Genomic DNA, 17,849 nt, shown 5'->3' with positions numbered 1-17,849 from the left:
GGAGCCAGAAGGAGAACCTGTGTGTTCTGGTCCTCTTTTTAGGTTCCCTGATTTTCCTGTAAAGTCGCATACGCCCGTCAGAAGAGCTGGCTAAGGGCCTGGGCATTGGAGCAGCTGGGTTCTTCATAATGAGACTCAGAAGAAGATTCCCATTTGGCTAGTTGATGCCTAGGGACATTGTGGAGTCTTCTGGAGCTGGAGTTAGGTAACCTTGTGAGGCCTCTTCACATAGGTGCTTAGAACTCAACTCAGGTACTCTGGAAGAGTAGCATGTGCTATTTGACACTGGACCATATCTCTATCCCTCCTTTATCATTATTTTCTTTTTTCCCTCTGTGGTTCCATTCAACCCCTGAATTCACTTCCCAACTATCTGTCTGCATTCTGGTCAATTGCAGCTAGGGCTTTGGGAGGGCAGAATGCCCCTGCTGTGTTTGAATGTTCCAAGTCCTAGAAATGGCTCAGACACCTGCGAATGAATAGGAATGGAGTTAATGAGTGAAGAATCATACAAGGGAACTTATTTGAAGGAATCTCATGTTGGTAGATAACAAAATAGATTAATAACATGGTTTAAGTTTTAATTTCCCATTACTTATGCATTTTAGATATGTGTATGAGAGATAGTAGTAAAAACTTCTGAATTAAATCAGCCAATATACTTTACAGGTATACTGGCCTCAGAATGGAAACCAGGACATATGTCATATTGGGGAAGGGGTTTTGCTTTTGTTTCCACAGGAGAAGAAAGGCTATGGATACCATCAAAATTGATGAATATTTGACTTGAACAAGAGATACCTCATAATTAGAAGAGATGATATTTCATAAAACAGCATGGATGTTTAATCTTCCTACCTAGATTTAATCTACTACCTAAACTAGGTTGGTAGTTTAACCTACCTAGAAAACTATGAAACAGTTTTCACTTTATCACATATAAAGAGAATATTCCCCAAAATTAGGGTTGGTGAAGAACTGTGTTTCTGTCTTTTCAGAGAAACAAAGGTATCCAGCTAAGGAATATGAAGACCACTGGAATAATGAGAGATCTGAAGAAAAATGACAAATCATCCAGAAAAAAATGTCTCAAGAAAAGAGTAAATTGGCCTATTGGCATATCACATATCTAACAGGATAAAATTTCATAAATCTTTCCAAATGTTTGTTTCTGTGGTTTTCTACAGACATATAATGCCAATGGTGTTTTTGTAGTTTCGGTAAAATTCAGGATTAAAGCTGGCTTTGAAATGTACTAGATTTTGTTGACTCTCCATAGGAAGCCTTACCTTCCATGAGGAGTGGATGGGGGAAAGGTGGGAGGAGCAGGAGGAGGGGAGTGAGTGGGAACTAGAATTGGCATGTAAAATGAGAAAAGATTTTTTTATTGTATGTCTTTTTTTTTATTGAGAAAAGGAAAAAAAAAACAAGTTTCCGCCTCCTCCCAGCCTCCCATTTCCCTTCCCCACCTCCCACCCCTCTCCTTCTCCTACCACCCTTCTCCCCCTCCCCCCACTCCTCTCCCCGTCCCTCTCCAGTCCAAAGAGCAGTCAGGGTTCCATGCCCTGTGGTAAGTCCTAAGTCCTCCTCCCTCTGTCCATATCTAGGAAGGTGAACATCCAAACTGACTAGGCTCCCACAAAGCCAGAACATGAAGTAGGATCAAAACCCCGTGCCATTGTCCTTGGTGTCTCATCAGCCCTCATTGTTTGCCATGCTCAGAGAGTCCGGTTTTATCCCATGCTTTTTCAGTCTCAGTCCTGCTGGTCTTGGTGAGCACCCAATAGATCAGCTCCACTGTCTCTGTGGGTGGGTGCACCCCTCGTGGTCCCGACTTCTTTGCTCATGTTCTCCCTCCTTCTGCTCCTCATTGGGACCTTGGGAGCTCAGTCCAGTGCTCTAGTGTGGGTCTCTGTCTCTATCTCTATCCATCACCAGATGAAGGTTCTATGGTGATATGCAAGATAATCGTCAGTATTGCTATAGGATAAGGTCATTTCAGGTTCTCTATCCTCAGCTGCCCAAGGAACTAACTGGGGACATCGCCTTGGGCTCCTGGGAGCCACTCTAGGTTCAATTCTCTTGCCAACGCTAAGATTGCTCCCTTAACGAAGAATTGTGGTTCCGTGCTCCCTTATCCAACCTTCCTCTATCCCAATCATCCTTTTTCTCCAAGTTCCCCCCATTCTCCCTTTCTCCCTTTTCTTTCCCCATCTCCCCTTACCCCCATCCTACCCCAGCCCCAAGATCCCAATTTCCTCCCCGGTATTTTGTCTACTTCCCATAGCCATATGTTTTTTCTTGGGTTCACCTTCTTATTTAGCTTCTTTAGGTTCACCAATTGTAGACTCTGTGACCCTTATTTATGGCTAAAAACCAAGAGTATATCCCATGTTCATCTTTTTGGGTCTGGGTTACCTCATTCAGGATAATGTTTTCTATTTCCCTCCATTTGCATGCAAAATTCGAGAAGTCATTGTTTTTTACCGCAGCATAGTACTCTAATGTGTATATATTCCACACTTTCTTCATCCATTCTTCCATTGAAGGGCATCTAGGTTGTTTCCAGGTTCTGGCTATTACAAATAATACTGCTATGAACATAGTTGAACAAATGATCTTGTCATATGATAGGGCATCTCTTGGGTATATTCCCAGGAGTGGTATTGCTGGGTCCAGGGGTAGGTTGTTCCCAAATTTCCTGAGAAACCGAAACACTGCTTTCCAAAGTGGTTGCACAAGATTACATTACCACCAACAATGGATGAGGGTACCCCTTCCTCCACAACCTCTCCGGCAAAGGCTATCATTGGAGTTTTTTATGTTAGCCATTCTGACAGGTGTAAGATGATATCTCAAAGTTGTTTTGATTTGCATTTTCAAATCAGTAAGGAGGTTGAGCATGACCTTAAGTGTCTTTTGGCCATTTGAACTTCTTCTGTTGAGAATTCTCTGTTCAGTTCAGTGCCCCATTTTTTAATTGGGTTAATTAGCATTTTAAAGTCTAGTTTCTTGAGTTCGCTATATATTTTGGAGATCAGACCTTTGTCTGTTGCGGGGTTGGTGAAGATCTTCTCCCAGTCAGTAGGTTGCCTTTTTGTCTTGGTGACAGTGTCCTTTGCTTTACAGAAGCTTCTCAGTTTTAGTAGGTCCCATTTATTCAATGTTGCCGTTAATGTCTGTGCTGCTGGGGTTAACCATAGAAAGCGATCTCCTGCGTCCATATGTTGTAGGGTACTTCCCACTTTCTCTTCTGTTAGGTTCAGTGTGTTCTGACTGATATTAAGGTCTTTAATCCATTTGGACTTGAGTTTTGTGCATGGTGATAGATATGGGTCTATTTTCATTCTTCCACAGGTTGACATCCAGTTATGCCAGCACCATTTGCTGAAGATGCTTTCTTTTCCATTGTATACTTTTAGCTCCTTTATCGAAAATGAGATGTTCATAGGTTTGTAGGTTAAAATCCGGGTCTTCTATATGATTCCATTGGTCGACTTCTCTGTTTTTATGCCAGTACCACACTGTTTTCATCACTGTAGCTCTGTAATAGAGTTTGAAGTCAGGGATGGTAATGCCTCCAGAAGATCCTTTATTGTATAGGATTGTTTTGGCTATCCTGGGTTTTTTGTTTTTCCATATAAAGTTGATTATTGTCCTCTCCAGATCTGTGAAGAATTTTGATGGGATCTTGATGGGGATTGCATTGAATCTATAAATTGCCTTTGGTAGAATTGCCATTTTTACTATGTTGATCCTCCCAATCCAAGAGCAAGGGATGTCCTTCCATTTTCTGGTATCCTCCTCAATTTCTTTCTTCACTGCCTTATAGTTCTTGTAAAATAGACCTTTCACTTCCTTAGTTAGAGTTACCCGAGGATATTTTATGTTGTTTGTGGCTATCGTGAAAGGTGAAGCTTCTCTGATTTCCCTCTCTGCTTCCATAGCCTTTGTGTATAAGAGGGCTGTTGATTTTTTTGGAGTTGATCTTGTATCCTGCCACATTACTAAAGCTGTTTATCAGCTGTTAAAGTTCTTTGGTGGAGTTTTGGGGGTCGCTTATGTAGACTATCGTATCATCTGCAAATAACGAAAGTTTAACTTCTTCCTTTCCAATTCGAATCCCCTTAATCCCCTTACGTTGTCTTATTGCTATTGCTAGAACTTCAAGCACTATATTGAAGAGGTATGGCGAGAGTGGACAGCCTTGTCGTGTACCTGAGTTTAGTGGGATGGCTTTGAGTTTCTCTCTGTTTAATTTGATGTTATATGTCGGCTTGCTGTATATAGCTTTTATTATATTTAGGTATGACCCTTGTAAACCTAATCTCTCCAAAACTTTTATCATAAATGGATGTTGAATTTTGTCAAATGCTTTTTCAGCATCTAATGAAATGATCATATGTTTTTTTTCTTTCAGTTTATTTATATGCTGGATTACATTGATAGATTTTCATATGTTGAACCAGCCCTGCATCTCTGGGATGAAGCCTACTTGATCATAATGGATAATTTTTCTAATGTGTTCTTGGATTCGGTTTGCCAGTATTTTGTTGAGGATTTTTTTTATTTAAATATTTTTTTTTATTGAGAAAATGAGAAAAAAACAAGTTTCCACCTCCTCCCAGCCTCCCATTTCCCTCCCCCTCCTCCCAACCTTTTCCCTCTCCTCCCACCCTTCTCCCCCTTCCCCCACTCCTTTCCCCCTCCCTCTCCAGTCCAAAGAGCTGTCAGGGTTCCCTGCCCTATGGTAAGTCATAGGTCCTCCCCCCTCCGTCGATATATAGGAAGGTGAACATCCAAACTGGGTAGGCTCCCACAAAGCCAGCACATTACGTAAGATCAAAACCCCTTGCCATTGTCCTTGGCGTCTCATCAGCTCTCATTGTTCGCAATGTTCTGAGAGTCCAGTTTTATCCCATGATTTTTCAGTCACAGTCCAGCTGGCCTTGGTGAGCTCCCAATACATCAGCTCCGCTGTCTCAGTGGGTGAGTGCACCTCTCGTGGTCCCGACTTCTTTGCTTTTGTTCTCCCTCCTTCTGCTCCTCATTGGGACCTTGGGAGCTCAGTCCAGTGCTCCAGTGTAGGTCTCTGTCTGTATCTCCATCCATCACCAGATGAAGGTTCTATGATGATATGCAAGATATTCGTCAGTATTGCTATAGGCTAGGGTCATTTCAGGTTCCCTATCCTCAGCTGCCCAAGGAATTAACTGGGGGCCTCGGCTTGGGCACCTGGGAGCCATTCTAGGTTCAATTCTCTTGCCAACCCTAAGGTGGCTCCCTTAACTACGAATTGTGCTTCCGTGCTCCCCTATCCAACCTTCCTTTATCCCAAATCTCCTTTTTCTCCAAGTTCCCCCCTTCCTCCCCTTCTCCCTTTTCTCTCCCCATCTCTCCTACCCCCACCCACCCCACCCCCAAGATCTCAATTTTCTCCCCGGCAACTTTGTCCACTTCCCATAGCCAAGAGGATAACTATATGTTTTTCTTTAGGTTCACCTTCTTACTTAGCTTCTTTAGGATCATCAATTGTAGGCTCCGTGTCCCTTATTTATGGCTAGAAACCAATTATGAGTGAGTACATCCCATTTTCATCTTTTTGGGTCTGGGTTACCTCACTTAGGATAGTGTTTTCTATTTCCATCCATTTGCATGCAAAATTCGAGAAGTCATTGTTTTTTACCGCAGCATAGTACTCTAATGTGTATATATTCCACACTTTCTTCATCCATTCTTCCATTGAAGGGCATCTAGGTTGTTTCCAGGTTCTGGTTATTACAAATAATACTGCTATGAACATAGTTGAACAAATGCTCTTGTCATATGATAGGGCATCTCTTGGGTATATTCCCAAGAGTGGTATTGCTGGGTCCAGGGGTAGGTTGATCCCAAATTTCCTGAGAAACCGAAACACTGATTTCCAGTGTGGTTGCACGAGATTGCATTCAGCTCAGACATTAAGGGCAACATTGAATAAATGGGACCTACTAAAACTGAGAAGCTTCTGTAAAGCAAAGGACACTGTCACCAAGACAAAAAGGCAACCTACTGACTGGGAGAAGATCTTCACCAACCCACAACAGACAAAGGTCTGATCTCCAAAATATATAGAGAACTCAGGAAACTAGACTTTAAAATGCTAATTAACCCAATTAAAAATGGGGCACTGATCTGAACAGAGAATTCTCAGCAGAGGAAGTTCAAATGGCCAAAAGACACTTAAGGTCATGCTCAACCTCCTTAGCGATCAGGGAAATGCAAATCAAAACAACTTTGAGATATCATCTTACACCTGTCAGAATGGCTAAAATAAAAAACTCCAATGATAGCCTTTGCTGGAGAGGCTGTGGAGGACGGGGTACCCTCATCCATTGCTGGTGTTGAGGATTTTTGCGTCGATGTTCATGAGTGAGATTGGCCTATAATTCTCTTTCTTGTTTGACTGTTTGTGCGGTTTTGGTATCAGAGTAACTGTAGCTTCATAAAAGGAATTTGGTAATGACTCTTCTGTTTCTTTATTGTGAAATACATTAAGGAGTATAGGTATTAGGTCTTCTTGGAACTTCTGGTAGAATTCCGCATTGAAACCATCTGGTCCTGGGCTTTTTTTTAGTAGGGAGGTTTTTGATAACTGCTTCTAATTCTTCGCGACTAACAGGTCTGTTTATATTGTTCACCTGGTCCTGGTTTAACTTTGGTATATGGTATTTATCTATAAAAGTGTCCATTTTCTTTACATTTTCCAGTTTTGTGGCATATAGACTTTTGTAGTAAGATCTAATGATTCTCTGAATTTCCTCTGTGTCTGTGGTTATGTCCCCCTTTTCATTTCAGATCTTATTAATTTGCAAATTCTCTCTCTGCCGTTTGATTAGTTTGGATAGTAGTTTGTCAATCTTGCTGATTTTTTCCAGGAACCAGCTTTTTGTTTCATTGATTCTTTGGATTGTATTCTGTGTTTCTATTTTGTTGATTTCAGCCCTCAGTTTGATTATTTCCAGTCTTCTACTCCTCCCACGTGAGTCTGCTTCTTTTTTTCTTGAGCTTCCTGGTGGGCTGTTAAGTCTCCAATGTGAGCTTTCTCTGTTTTCTTTAAGTGGCCACTTAGTGCTATGAACTTTCCTCTCATGACTGCTTTCATAGTGTCCCATAAGTTTGAGTATGTTGTTTCTTTATTTTCATTGAATTCCAGGAAGACTTTAATTTCTTTCTTTATTTTTTCCTTAATCCAGGTATGGTTCATTAGTTGACTGTTCAGTTTCCATGAGTTTGTAGACTTTCTGAGGGTAGCATTGTTGTTGAATTCTAACTTTAATCCATCGTGATCTGATAAGACACAGGTGGTTACTAATATATTTTTGTAACTGTGGATGTTTGCTTTGTTACCGACTATGTGGTCGATTTTCGAGAAGGTTCCATGAGCTGCAGTGAAGAAGGTATATTCTTTGCTATTTGGGTGGAATGTTCTATAGATGTCTTTTAAGTCTATTTGCTTCATTACCTCCATTAATTCTCTTATTTCTCTGTTAGGTTTCCGTCTGATTGACCTGTCCATTGGTGAGAGAGGAGTGTTGAAGTCTCCTACTATTAGTGTGTGTGGTTTGATGGCTGCCTTGAGTTTTTGCAATGTTTCTTTTATGTACGTGGGTGCTTTTATATTAGGGGCATAGATGTTCAGGATTGAGACTTCGTCCTGATGAACTGTTCCTGATATGAGTATAAAATACCCGTCCTCCATCTCTTCTGATTGATTTAAGTTTGAAGTCAACTTTGTTAGAAATTAGTATGGCCACACCTGCTTGTTTCTTAGGACCATTTGCTTGATAAGCCTTTTCCCAGCCCTTTACTCTGAGTAGGTGCCTGTCTTTGAGGTTGAGGTGTGTTTCTTGTAAACAGCAGAATGTTGGATCCTGTTTTCGTATCCAATCTCTTAGCCTGTGCCTTTTTTTTATAAATTTATTTATTTATTAAAGATTTCTGTCTCTTCCCCGCCACCGCCTCCCATTTCCCTCCCCCTCCCCCAATTAAGTCCCCCCCCCAGCCCGAAAAGCAATCAGGGTTCCCTGTCCTGTGGGAGGTCCAAGGAACCCCCACCTCCATCCAGGTCTAGTAAGTTGAGCGTCCATACTGCCTAGGCTCCCACAAAGCCAGTGCATGCAGTAGGATCAGAAACCCATTGCCATTGTTCTTGAGTTCTCAGTAGTCCTCATTGTCCGCTATGTTCAGAGAGTCCGGTTTTATCCCATAGCCTGTGCCTTTTTATAGGTGAGTTGAGTCCATTGACATTAAGTGATATTAATGACCAGTGGCTGGTAACTCCGGTCACTTTTTTAGTCGTAGAGTTTGTGTGTCTCCCTTCTTTGAGTTGTGTTGGTGAAGGATCTCTAGATGTCTGAGTTACTGTTGTCATTGTTAGACTCCTTTGTTAGTGATTTTCCTTCTAATACTTTCTATAAGGCTGTATTTGTGGCTACGTATTGTTTTAATTTGTCTTTATCCTTAAAAATTTTATTTTCTCCATTTATAGTGAACGAAACCTTTGCTAGGTACAGTAGTCTGGGCTTGCATCCATGGTCTCTTAGTTTTTACAGTACATCTATCCAGGACTTTCTGGCTTTCATGGTTTCCATGGAGAAGTCAGGTGTAAGTCTGATAGGTTTACCTTTAATAAGTAACTTGGCCTTTTTCCTTTGCAGCTCTTAAAATTCTTTCCTTATTCTGTATGCTTTATGGTTTGATTATTATATGGCTAGGGGATGTTGTTTTTTTGATCCAGCCTATTCGGGGTTCTGTATGCTTCTTGAACCTTCATAGGTATATCTTTCTTTAGGTTGGGAAAGTTTTCTTCTATGATTTTATTAAATATATTTTCTGGAGCATTGAGCTGCACTTCTTCTCCTTGTACTCCTATCATTCTTAGGTTTGGTCTTTTTATTGTGTCACACATTTCCTGAATGTTTTGTGATGAGAGTTTGTTGGACTTGCTGTTTTCTTTGATCAGTGTGTTAATTTTCTCTATGGTATCTTCAGAATCTGAGATTCTTTCTTCTAACTCTTTTATTTATTTATTTATTTATTTTATTTAGAAAAGGAAGAAAAAAACAAGTTTCCACCTCCTCCCAGCCTCCCATTTCCCTCCCTCTCCTCCCACCCTTCTGCCCCTCCCGCCACTCCTTTCCCCCTCCCTCTCCAGTCCAAAGAGCTGTCAGGGTTCCCTGCCCTGTGGTAAGTCCTAGGTCCTCCCCCCTCCGTCCATATCTAGGAAGGTGAACATCCAAACTGGCTAGGCTCCCACAAAGCCGTCACATTGCGTAGGATCAAAACCCCGTCCCATTGTCCTTGGCTTCTCATCAGCTCTCATTGTTCGCCATATTCAGAGTTAACCCATGGTTTTTTAGTCACAGTCCAGCTGGCCTTGGTGAGCTCCCAGTAGATCATCTCCACTGTCTCAGAGGGTGGGTGTACCCCTCGTGGTCCCGACTTCTTTGCTCATGTTCTCCCTCCTTCTGCTCCTCATTGGGACCTTGGGAGCTCAGTCCAGTGCTCCAGTGTGGGTCTCTGTCTCTATCTCCATCCATCACCAGATGAAGGTTCTATGATGATATGCAAGATATTCGTCAGTATTGCTATAGGCTAGGGTCATTTCAGGTTCCCTATCCTCAGCTGCCCAAGGAAATAACTGGGGACGTCGCCTTGGGCTTCTGGGAGCCATTCTAGGTTCAAGTCTCTTGCCAACCCTAAGGTGGCTCCCTTAACTAAGAATTGTGCTTCCGTGCTCCCCTGTCCAACCTTCCTTTATCCCAATCATCCTTTTCCCCTAGTTCCCCCCATCCTCCCCTTCTCCCTTTTCTCTCCCCATCTTCCCTTACCCCTATCCCACCCCACCCCCAAGATCCCAATTTTCTCCCTGGCAATTTTGTCTACTTCCCATAGCCAAGAGGATAACTATATGTTTTTTCTTGAGTTCACCTTCTCATTTAGCTTCTTTAGGATCACCAATTGTAGACTCCATGACCCTTATTTATGGCTAGAAACCAATTATGAGTGAGTACATCCCATATTCATCTTTTTGGGTCTGGGTTACCTCACTCAGAATAGTGTTTTCTGTTTCCATCCATTTATGCAAAATTCGAGAATCATTGTTTTTTACCGCAGCGTAGTACTCTAATGTGTATATATTCCACACTTTCTTCATCCATTCTTCCATTGAGGGGCATCTAGGTTGTTTCCAGGTTCTGGCTATTACAAATAATACTGCTATGAACATAGTTGAACAAATGCTCTTGTCATATGATAGGGCATCTCTTGTGTATATTCTCAGGAGTGATATTGCTGGGTCCAGGGGTAGGTTGATCCCGAATTTCCTGAGAAACCGCTACACTGATTTCTAAAGTGGTTGCACAAGATTGCATTCCTACCAGCAGCTCTTAAAATTCTTTCCTTATTCTGTATGCTTTGTGTTTTGATTATTATATGGCGAGGGGATTTTTTTTTTTTTTTGGTCCAGCCTATTCCGTGTTCTGTATGCTTCTTGAACCTTCATAGCTATATCTTTCTTTAGGTTGGGAGAGTTTTCTTCTATAATTTTATTAAATATATTTTCTGGACCATTGAGCTGCACTTCTTTTCCTTCTTCTACTCCTATTGTTCTTAGGTTTGATCTTTTTATTGTGTCCCATATTTCCTGAATGTTTTGTGATGAGAGTTTGTTGTACTTGCTGTTTTCTTTGATCACTGTGTTTATTTTCTCTATGGTATCTTCAGAATCTGAGATTCTTTCTTCTAACTCTTGTATTCCGTTGGTTATGCTTGTTTCTGTAGACTCCGTTTGTTTACTTAAATTTTCCATGTCCAGCCGGCCCTCTGTTTGTGTTTTCTTCTTTGCTTCCATTTCAGTTGTCAAGTCTTGAACTGTTTCCATTATCTGTTTGATTTTTTTCCCATGGTTTTCTAGGGTATCATTCACTGATTTATTCAATTCTTCAACCTTTCTGTTATATTTCTCATCCATTTCTATAAGGGCGTTTTTTACATGCTGTTTAAGGGTGTCAATCACTTTCATGAAGTCAATCTTTTCTACTTTTTCTTGATTAAGGTGTTCATGTCCTCCTGTTGTGAGGTTGCTGGTTTCTGGTGGTTTCATGTTGCTTTTCAGCTTGTTGGGTGAATTCTTGCATTGGCATCTGCCCATCTCTTCTTCCAAATGCTCCCTTATGGATCTTCTTTTACCGGATCAGGTCTTCTTGCCTACTGATGTACCTTCCCAGTGATAGCTCTCTCCAGTGATGTCTCTCCTGGCGCCGAGATTAGACCTCCATGCCCAATGGTGGCTCTCCCCAATGCTGGCTCTCCTGGCACCCAGATCAGGTCTCCGTGCCCAATTTTGGCTCTCCCAGCGCCGAGAGATCAGGTATCCATGCTGGCTGGGTAGCTCGCAAACAAAGCACCTACCCTGCTTGGTGCACGCAGGCTATAGAAACAAATGAACTCCTGCCTGCCTGGGTGCCCTGAGGACTGGGACCCAGCACCCAGACATGCTGGGCTGGGTGATGTTATGTGCTGAAAGAGGGCAGTGGATCAGAAGTGGGGAGGGCTCTGGATGCAAGCCCGGTGGGACAGGAAGAAAGAGGCAGTATGCAGGGAGTAGAGGCCCTGCAGAGAGCCCAAGAAGTATAGGTGGCCGAGGAAATTCTGAGTTCCCTGTCCCGGGCTGGCACTGCCGATTTTTTTAAAATTAGATAAATAAATAAAGAAAATTTAAACAGCTGTCTTTGGAGTTGAAATATGGCTCTCTTTTTCTCCAAATCCAAGCATGCTTACTAAAGTGAAACCCAAAATCTCTATCTCATGTCAGAAGAGCCACCTGATATGGGATAGAAGAAAATCAAATATTTAAGTACTATTTTATTGCCACTAATCTCATAATCCTTTGGTTTTATATTGTATCTTTAAAGCTTTTCTTAAGGCAAACATATTATCACAAAATTTATAAGACTAATATATATGTATTTTCAAATTTTGTCATGATATTAATGGTCATATATAGTACTAATTAATTCTAGGCAAAAATCTTCATCTACCCTTCCTGTACATGATTTCAGGTTTGAGTCTCTATCAGTTTTTTTTTGCATTTATTTCATGTTGAATTTATTCCCATGCCATAAGTTTTTGTTTCTTCAGTTTCTTCTGGGATATTTTTTTCTTCTTTGCAACCTCCTCTTCTGGCTTTGGAACAATCTGTTCCTTTTCAGTGAGGATCATCTCGATGTGGCAGGGGGAGCTCATGTATGGGTTAATCTGGCCATGAGCTCTGTAAATTTGTCGGCGCATCTTAGGTGCTTTGTTAACCTGGATGTGCTCAATGACCAGAGAGTCCACATCTAAACCCTTCAGTTCAGCATTGCTCTCTGCATTTTTAAGCATGTGCAGCAAAAATTCTGCACTCTTTTTTGGCCACCGACCCTGTGTCCAGCCCCACTGTTTGGCCTGGGGGCACCTACTGACTCCACCATTGTACCGTCGGAATGACAAACACTGCTTCTTCAAAGTGACATCTTTCAGATACTTGGTGGCTTTTCGGATATGCATAACCTTGATGGTCTGGGCCGTTTCACGGGTGTTCTTAAAGTGAACCCGAAGGTTTGATCCTCTCGATTTGTATGATTTTGTAGGGTTTTCTGGGTCAAGAGAGTAGCAAACCATCTTCACAGGTCACCTTTGGCCGCTTACAGGAAGAGTGAGTCTCTATCAGTTTTATGCAGTGAACCATGACCACACCAAACAGTGACTTTTGAATGAAGAGACCCCACAAAGATTCCTCCAGTACTATAATACCACTAAACTGAAAAATACCACCTAAAGATTGGCTTTGGACTACAAACTACTCAGAACAATTTTGAGATGGCTAGCTCATATGATCCAATCTCACAGACTACTTTAGTTAGGACTTGAGACAAGCCCATTACAAAGAAACTATACAACAAGTGTGTAGAAGGAGCTGCAGGCCGCTTCCCGCCGCCCGGCTCCTGAAAGGCTAGCTTTACCCAAAATAATTACATGGAAACTGTATTCAGTTAAACACTGCCTGGCCCATTAGTCCCAGCCTCTTATTGGCTAATTCTCACATCTTGCTTTAACCCATATTTGGTAATCTGTGTAGCACCACGAGGTGGTGGCATACCAGGAAATATCTTAATCTGCATCAGTCTCAGAGAGGAGAAGCATGGCGACTGCCTCACTTCCCTTCTTCCCAGCATTTTGTTCTGTCTATGCGGCCTACCTAATTTTCTGTCCTATCAAAGAGCCAAGGCAGTTTTCTTTATTAACCAATGAAAGACACATAGACAGATGACCCTCCTCCACACAAGTGATAGAGCTACCTATCCCAGGACTTGACAACTAACCCAAAATTTTCTTTTCCAGAGCCCCCAAAGATGTTGTCACCCAATATATACATATATGTATATGTGTGTATATATCTATATCTACATATATCTATATATGTGTGTGTATTTGTTTTTCTTTTCTAAAAAGAACCTTGAATGCAATCTATTTTGTTTAGCTTTTTCCCTGACCATTACCAATAACAGCTTGTAACCAAATACTCTAAACAATGATAAACACTTATAACCCATTGAACTACCATTTTATCCCACCTACACCATCGCTTGGCAGGTATCATGTTCTTAAATTTACTTCCTGCAAGCCCAGACATCTATATCCATCAAATCTTCCTTTCACCATCGATGGAGAAAACAAGATATTTTATGACAAAAACAGATTTAAACAATATGTATCCACAAATACAACCTTACAGAAAGCATTAGAAGAAAAACCTCAAGCAAAGAAAGCTAACACCACCCACAATAACACAGACATGATAACCCTCCAACAACACAACTCAAAGAAGGGAAACGCACAAACACTACCACCAAAAGATAACCAGAGTTAAAAACCACTGGTTGTTAATATCACTTAATATCAATGGACTCAATTCACCTATAAAAAGGCACAGGTTAAGAGACTGGATACGAAAACAGGATACGGCATTCTGCTGTTTAAAAGAAACACATCTCAACCTCAAAGACAGATACTACCTCAGAGTAAAGGGTTGGGATAAGTTTTTCCAATCAAATGGACCTAAAAAGCAAGTGGGTGTGGCTATTCTAATATCTAACAAAATTGATTTCAAACTAAAATCAATGAGAAGAGATGGAGAAGGACACTTTATAATCAAAACAGGAACAATTCATCAAAATGAGATCTCAATCCTAAATATCTATGCCCCTAATATAAAAGCATGCACATATGTAAGAGAAACACTACTAAAACTCAAATCACACATCAAAGCCCACACACTAATAGTAGGATATTTCAACACTCCTATCTCCCACCAATGGACAGATCAACCACAGAAACTTAACAGAGAAATAAGAGAACTAACAGATGTAGTAAATCAAGTAGACTGAACAGACATCTATAGAACATTTCACCCAAACAGGAAATAATATACTTTCTTCTCAGCATATCATGGAACCTTCTCGAAAATTGATCACATACTCACAAAGCAAACATCCACAGATACAAAAAAACCCCAGAGTAACCACCTGTGTTTTATCATATTACCATGGAGTAAAGTTAGAATTTACCAATAATAGCACCCCCAGAAAGCCTACGAACTCATGGAAACTAAACAATCAACTACTGAACCACCACTGGGTCACAGAAGAAATAAAGAAAGAAATTAAAGTCTTCCTTGAATTCAATGAAAATAAAGACACAACATACCCAAACCTATGTAACACTATGAAGGTGAAAGTTCATAGCACTAAGTGCCCACATAAAGAAAACGGATAAAGTTCACATCAGAGACTTAACATCACACCAGAAAGCCCTAGAAAAAAAAGAAGCAGACTCACCCAGGAGGAGAGGAAGACTGGAAATTATTAAACTGAAGTTGAAATTAACAAAACAGAAACACAGAAAACAATCCAAAGAATCAATGAAACAAAGAGCTGGTTCTTTGAGAAAATCAATAAGATAGACAAACCACTATCCAAACTAATCAAAAAGCAGAGAGAGAACACACAAATTAACAAAATAAGAAATGAAAAGAGGGACATAATAACAGACACTGAGGAAATTCAGAGAGTCATTAGGTCTTACTACAAAAGCCTGAATGCCACAAAATTGAAAAATGTAAAAAAATGGATAATTTTTTAGATAGATACTATATACCAAAATGAAATCAATACCAGGTGAGCAGTAATTAAAGGCTCCTGGCCATCTCTCTTTGTTCAGAATTTTGACTGGTGACATTATTGATAAAGAATTGACCTACACTCATAGTTATCATACATCTAGTCTCCTTCCCACCTTCAGAGACATCTGTCACTTTCCTTTTGGGATCAAATAAATACCATCTTCATAGAGCATTGAGAGCACAGGACAGACAGCATGCTCAGCTAGGTATTTTTGTCACAGGACACATGGTTGTGATAAAGGCTCCCTCTGGTGTTAACAGACCTAAGGCAAGGACACAGCAGATATAAGCCCTCAGAAGAGCCGTTGTTCTCTGAGGGTGTGGGGATGCTTATCAGCATTGTTGCTCAATGTGTTTCTTCGAGGAGAAACATAAAGGGAAGTCAAGAGGGATACAGGGCAGTACTGAGAGTGGAGGGGACAAGGCAGTGCCTTGGACACATAATCTACTCCCAACAGCCCATTGGGTTCTGGGAAATGTTCCTGTCTGAGAGGAAACTCAGCTCAGAGGAAAGAAGAACAGCAGAGACTGAGCTACTTGCTGGAACTGAAGCTCTTCTCCTAAAGGGAGGATTGTACAGTGAGAAGGGAGATGGAGGTGTCCTCTGTTCTTCTCTGCAATGGGTGTACCTCATGGCAGGGGCTTCTGCTCACTCTCTGACTGTGAGGGTAGAGAGAATCTCAGAACAGGCTGTACTCTTCTAATGAGTGCGGGAATCTGAGAGAAGACTTGAGGTTTCTGTTTGAAGTCATGGGGAAGAAGTACAATGAGGGACTGAGGCTCAGCAGCCTGAGCAGACAGATGTGATGAGGGGGAGAGACAAACCTCAAGCACTCAATATTCACAGTCAATTATTTTGTCTGCAGTGTTTTAACATAGCTGTTGCCAACCATGACAGCATGATCATCCAAATAGAAATCAAACAGGGGTGTACCATAGAGATGGCTGAGTGTGTGGAGACATGACAACCTGAATTTAATCCTCAGCTGCCTCATTGTAGAAGGAGAGAACAGATTCTGGAAGGCTCTTCCCTGCCCTCCACACAGGTGCTGTGGTGTATATCTGCAGATGCTAACATTGAGACAAGTGTCTTCACATATGTTCTGTGGCAATTACCCACACATGGGCAAAATGAAACGTATGTTTCTACACAGATTTTGGCACACTCTTCAAGTGCGTACACGGAGACACTTGCCTTAAGAAATATACATATAATATACACTAGTAAATTAAAATAATTTAAATCACACTGGAATATAATTATTGCCATTAACTCCAAACCTGGGAACTCTGTAGATAATCTCATGGGGACACATACCTCCCTCCCTCCTTCCTTCCTTCCTTCCTTCCTCCCTTCCTTCCTTCCTTCCTTCCTTCCTTCCTTCCTTCCTTCCTTCCTTCCTTCCTTCTTTCTTTATTTTCCTTTGTTCACTTTGCCTGAATCTTTCCCAGGAGATGAAGTTTCCAAAAAAGCCACACTAATCCCTGTCCTCACAAGGCCTTGGCTCTTGTGGACCTGACATCAGTGTATCTGAAAGATGAAGTCTTGGGTTGACTGGAACTATAAAGTGGACAGAGAAAAAAGTCAGAAAGGGAGGATTCTCCAGAGGAGTTCAGAAAGGCATCACAAAATATTCTATTGAGGAGTGATATGGGGACACTTATGGGGGAGGCAGACAGACACCTGAGCAGAGGATTCCTAAGGGAATTGGTCATAAAGTGTGAGGCTCTGAGGGAATGAAAATCATGTTGCTCATCAAGAAAGATGGACACCAGCTCAACGGTCCAGAAAATATACTTAATAAAATTATAGAAGAAAACTTTCCCAACTTGAAGAAAGATGTACCTATGAAGGTTCAAGAAGCATACAGAACACCGAATAGGCTGGATAAAAAAAAATCCCCTCATCATATAATAATCAAAACACAAAGCATACAGAATAAAGAAAGAATATTAAGAGCCGCAAAGGAAAAAGGCCAAGTTACTTATAAAGGTAAACCTATCAGACTTACACCTGACTTCTCTATGGAAACCATGAAAGCCAGAAGGTCCTGGATAGATGTACTGCAAAAACTAAGAGACCATGGATGCAAGCCCAGACTACTGTACCCAGCCAAGGTTTCGTTCACTATAAATGGAGAACACAAAATTTTCCATGATAAAAACAATTTTAAACAATACGTAGTCACAAATACAGCCTTACAGAAAATAATAGAAGGAAAATCACTAACCAAGGAGTCCAACAATGACCACAATAACTCAGACATCTAGAGACCCTTCACCAGCACAACTCAAAGAAGGGAAACACACAAACCCTACGACTAAAAAAGTGACCAGAGTTAACAACCACTGGTCATTAATATCACTTAATGTCAATGGGCTCAACTCTCCTATATAAAGGCACAGGCTAAGAGATTGGATACGAAAACAGGATCCAACATTCTGCTGTTTACAAGAAACACACCTCAACCACAAAGACAGGCAGCTACTCAGAGTAAAGGGCTGGGAAAAGGCTTATCAAGCAAATGGACCTAAGAAACAAGCAAGTGTGGCCATACTGATTTCTTCAAACTTCAAAGTTGAC

This window comes from Microtus pennsylvanicus, chromosome 1, assembly GCF_037038515.1.
Source record: "Microtus pennsylvanicus isolate mMicPen1 chromosome 1, mMicPen1.hap1, whole genome shotgun sequence".
Classification (NCBI taxonomy): Eukaryota; Metazoa; Chordata; class Mammalia; order Rodentia; family Cricetidae; genus Microtus; species Microtus pennsylvanicus.
This window is presented reverse-complemented; position numbering follows the sequence as displayed.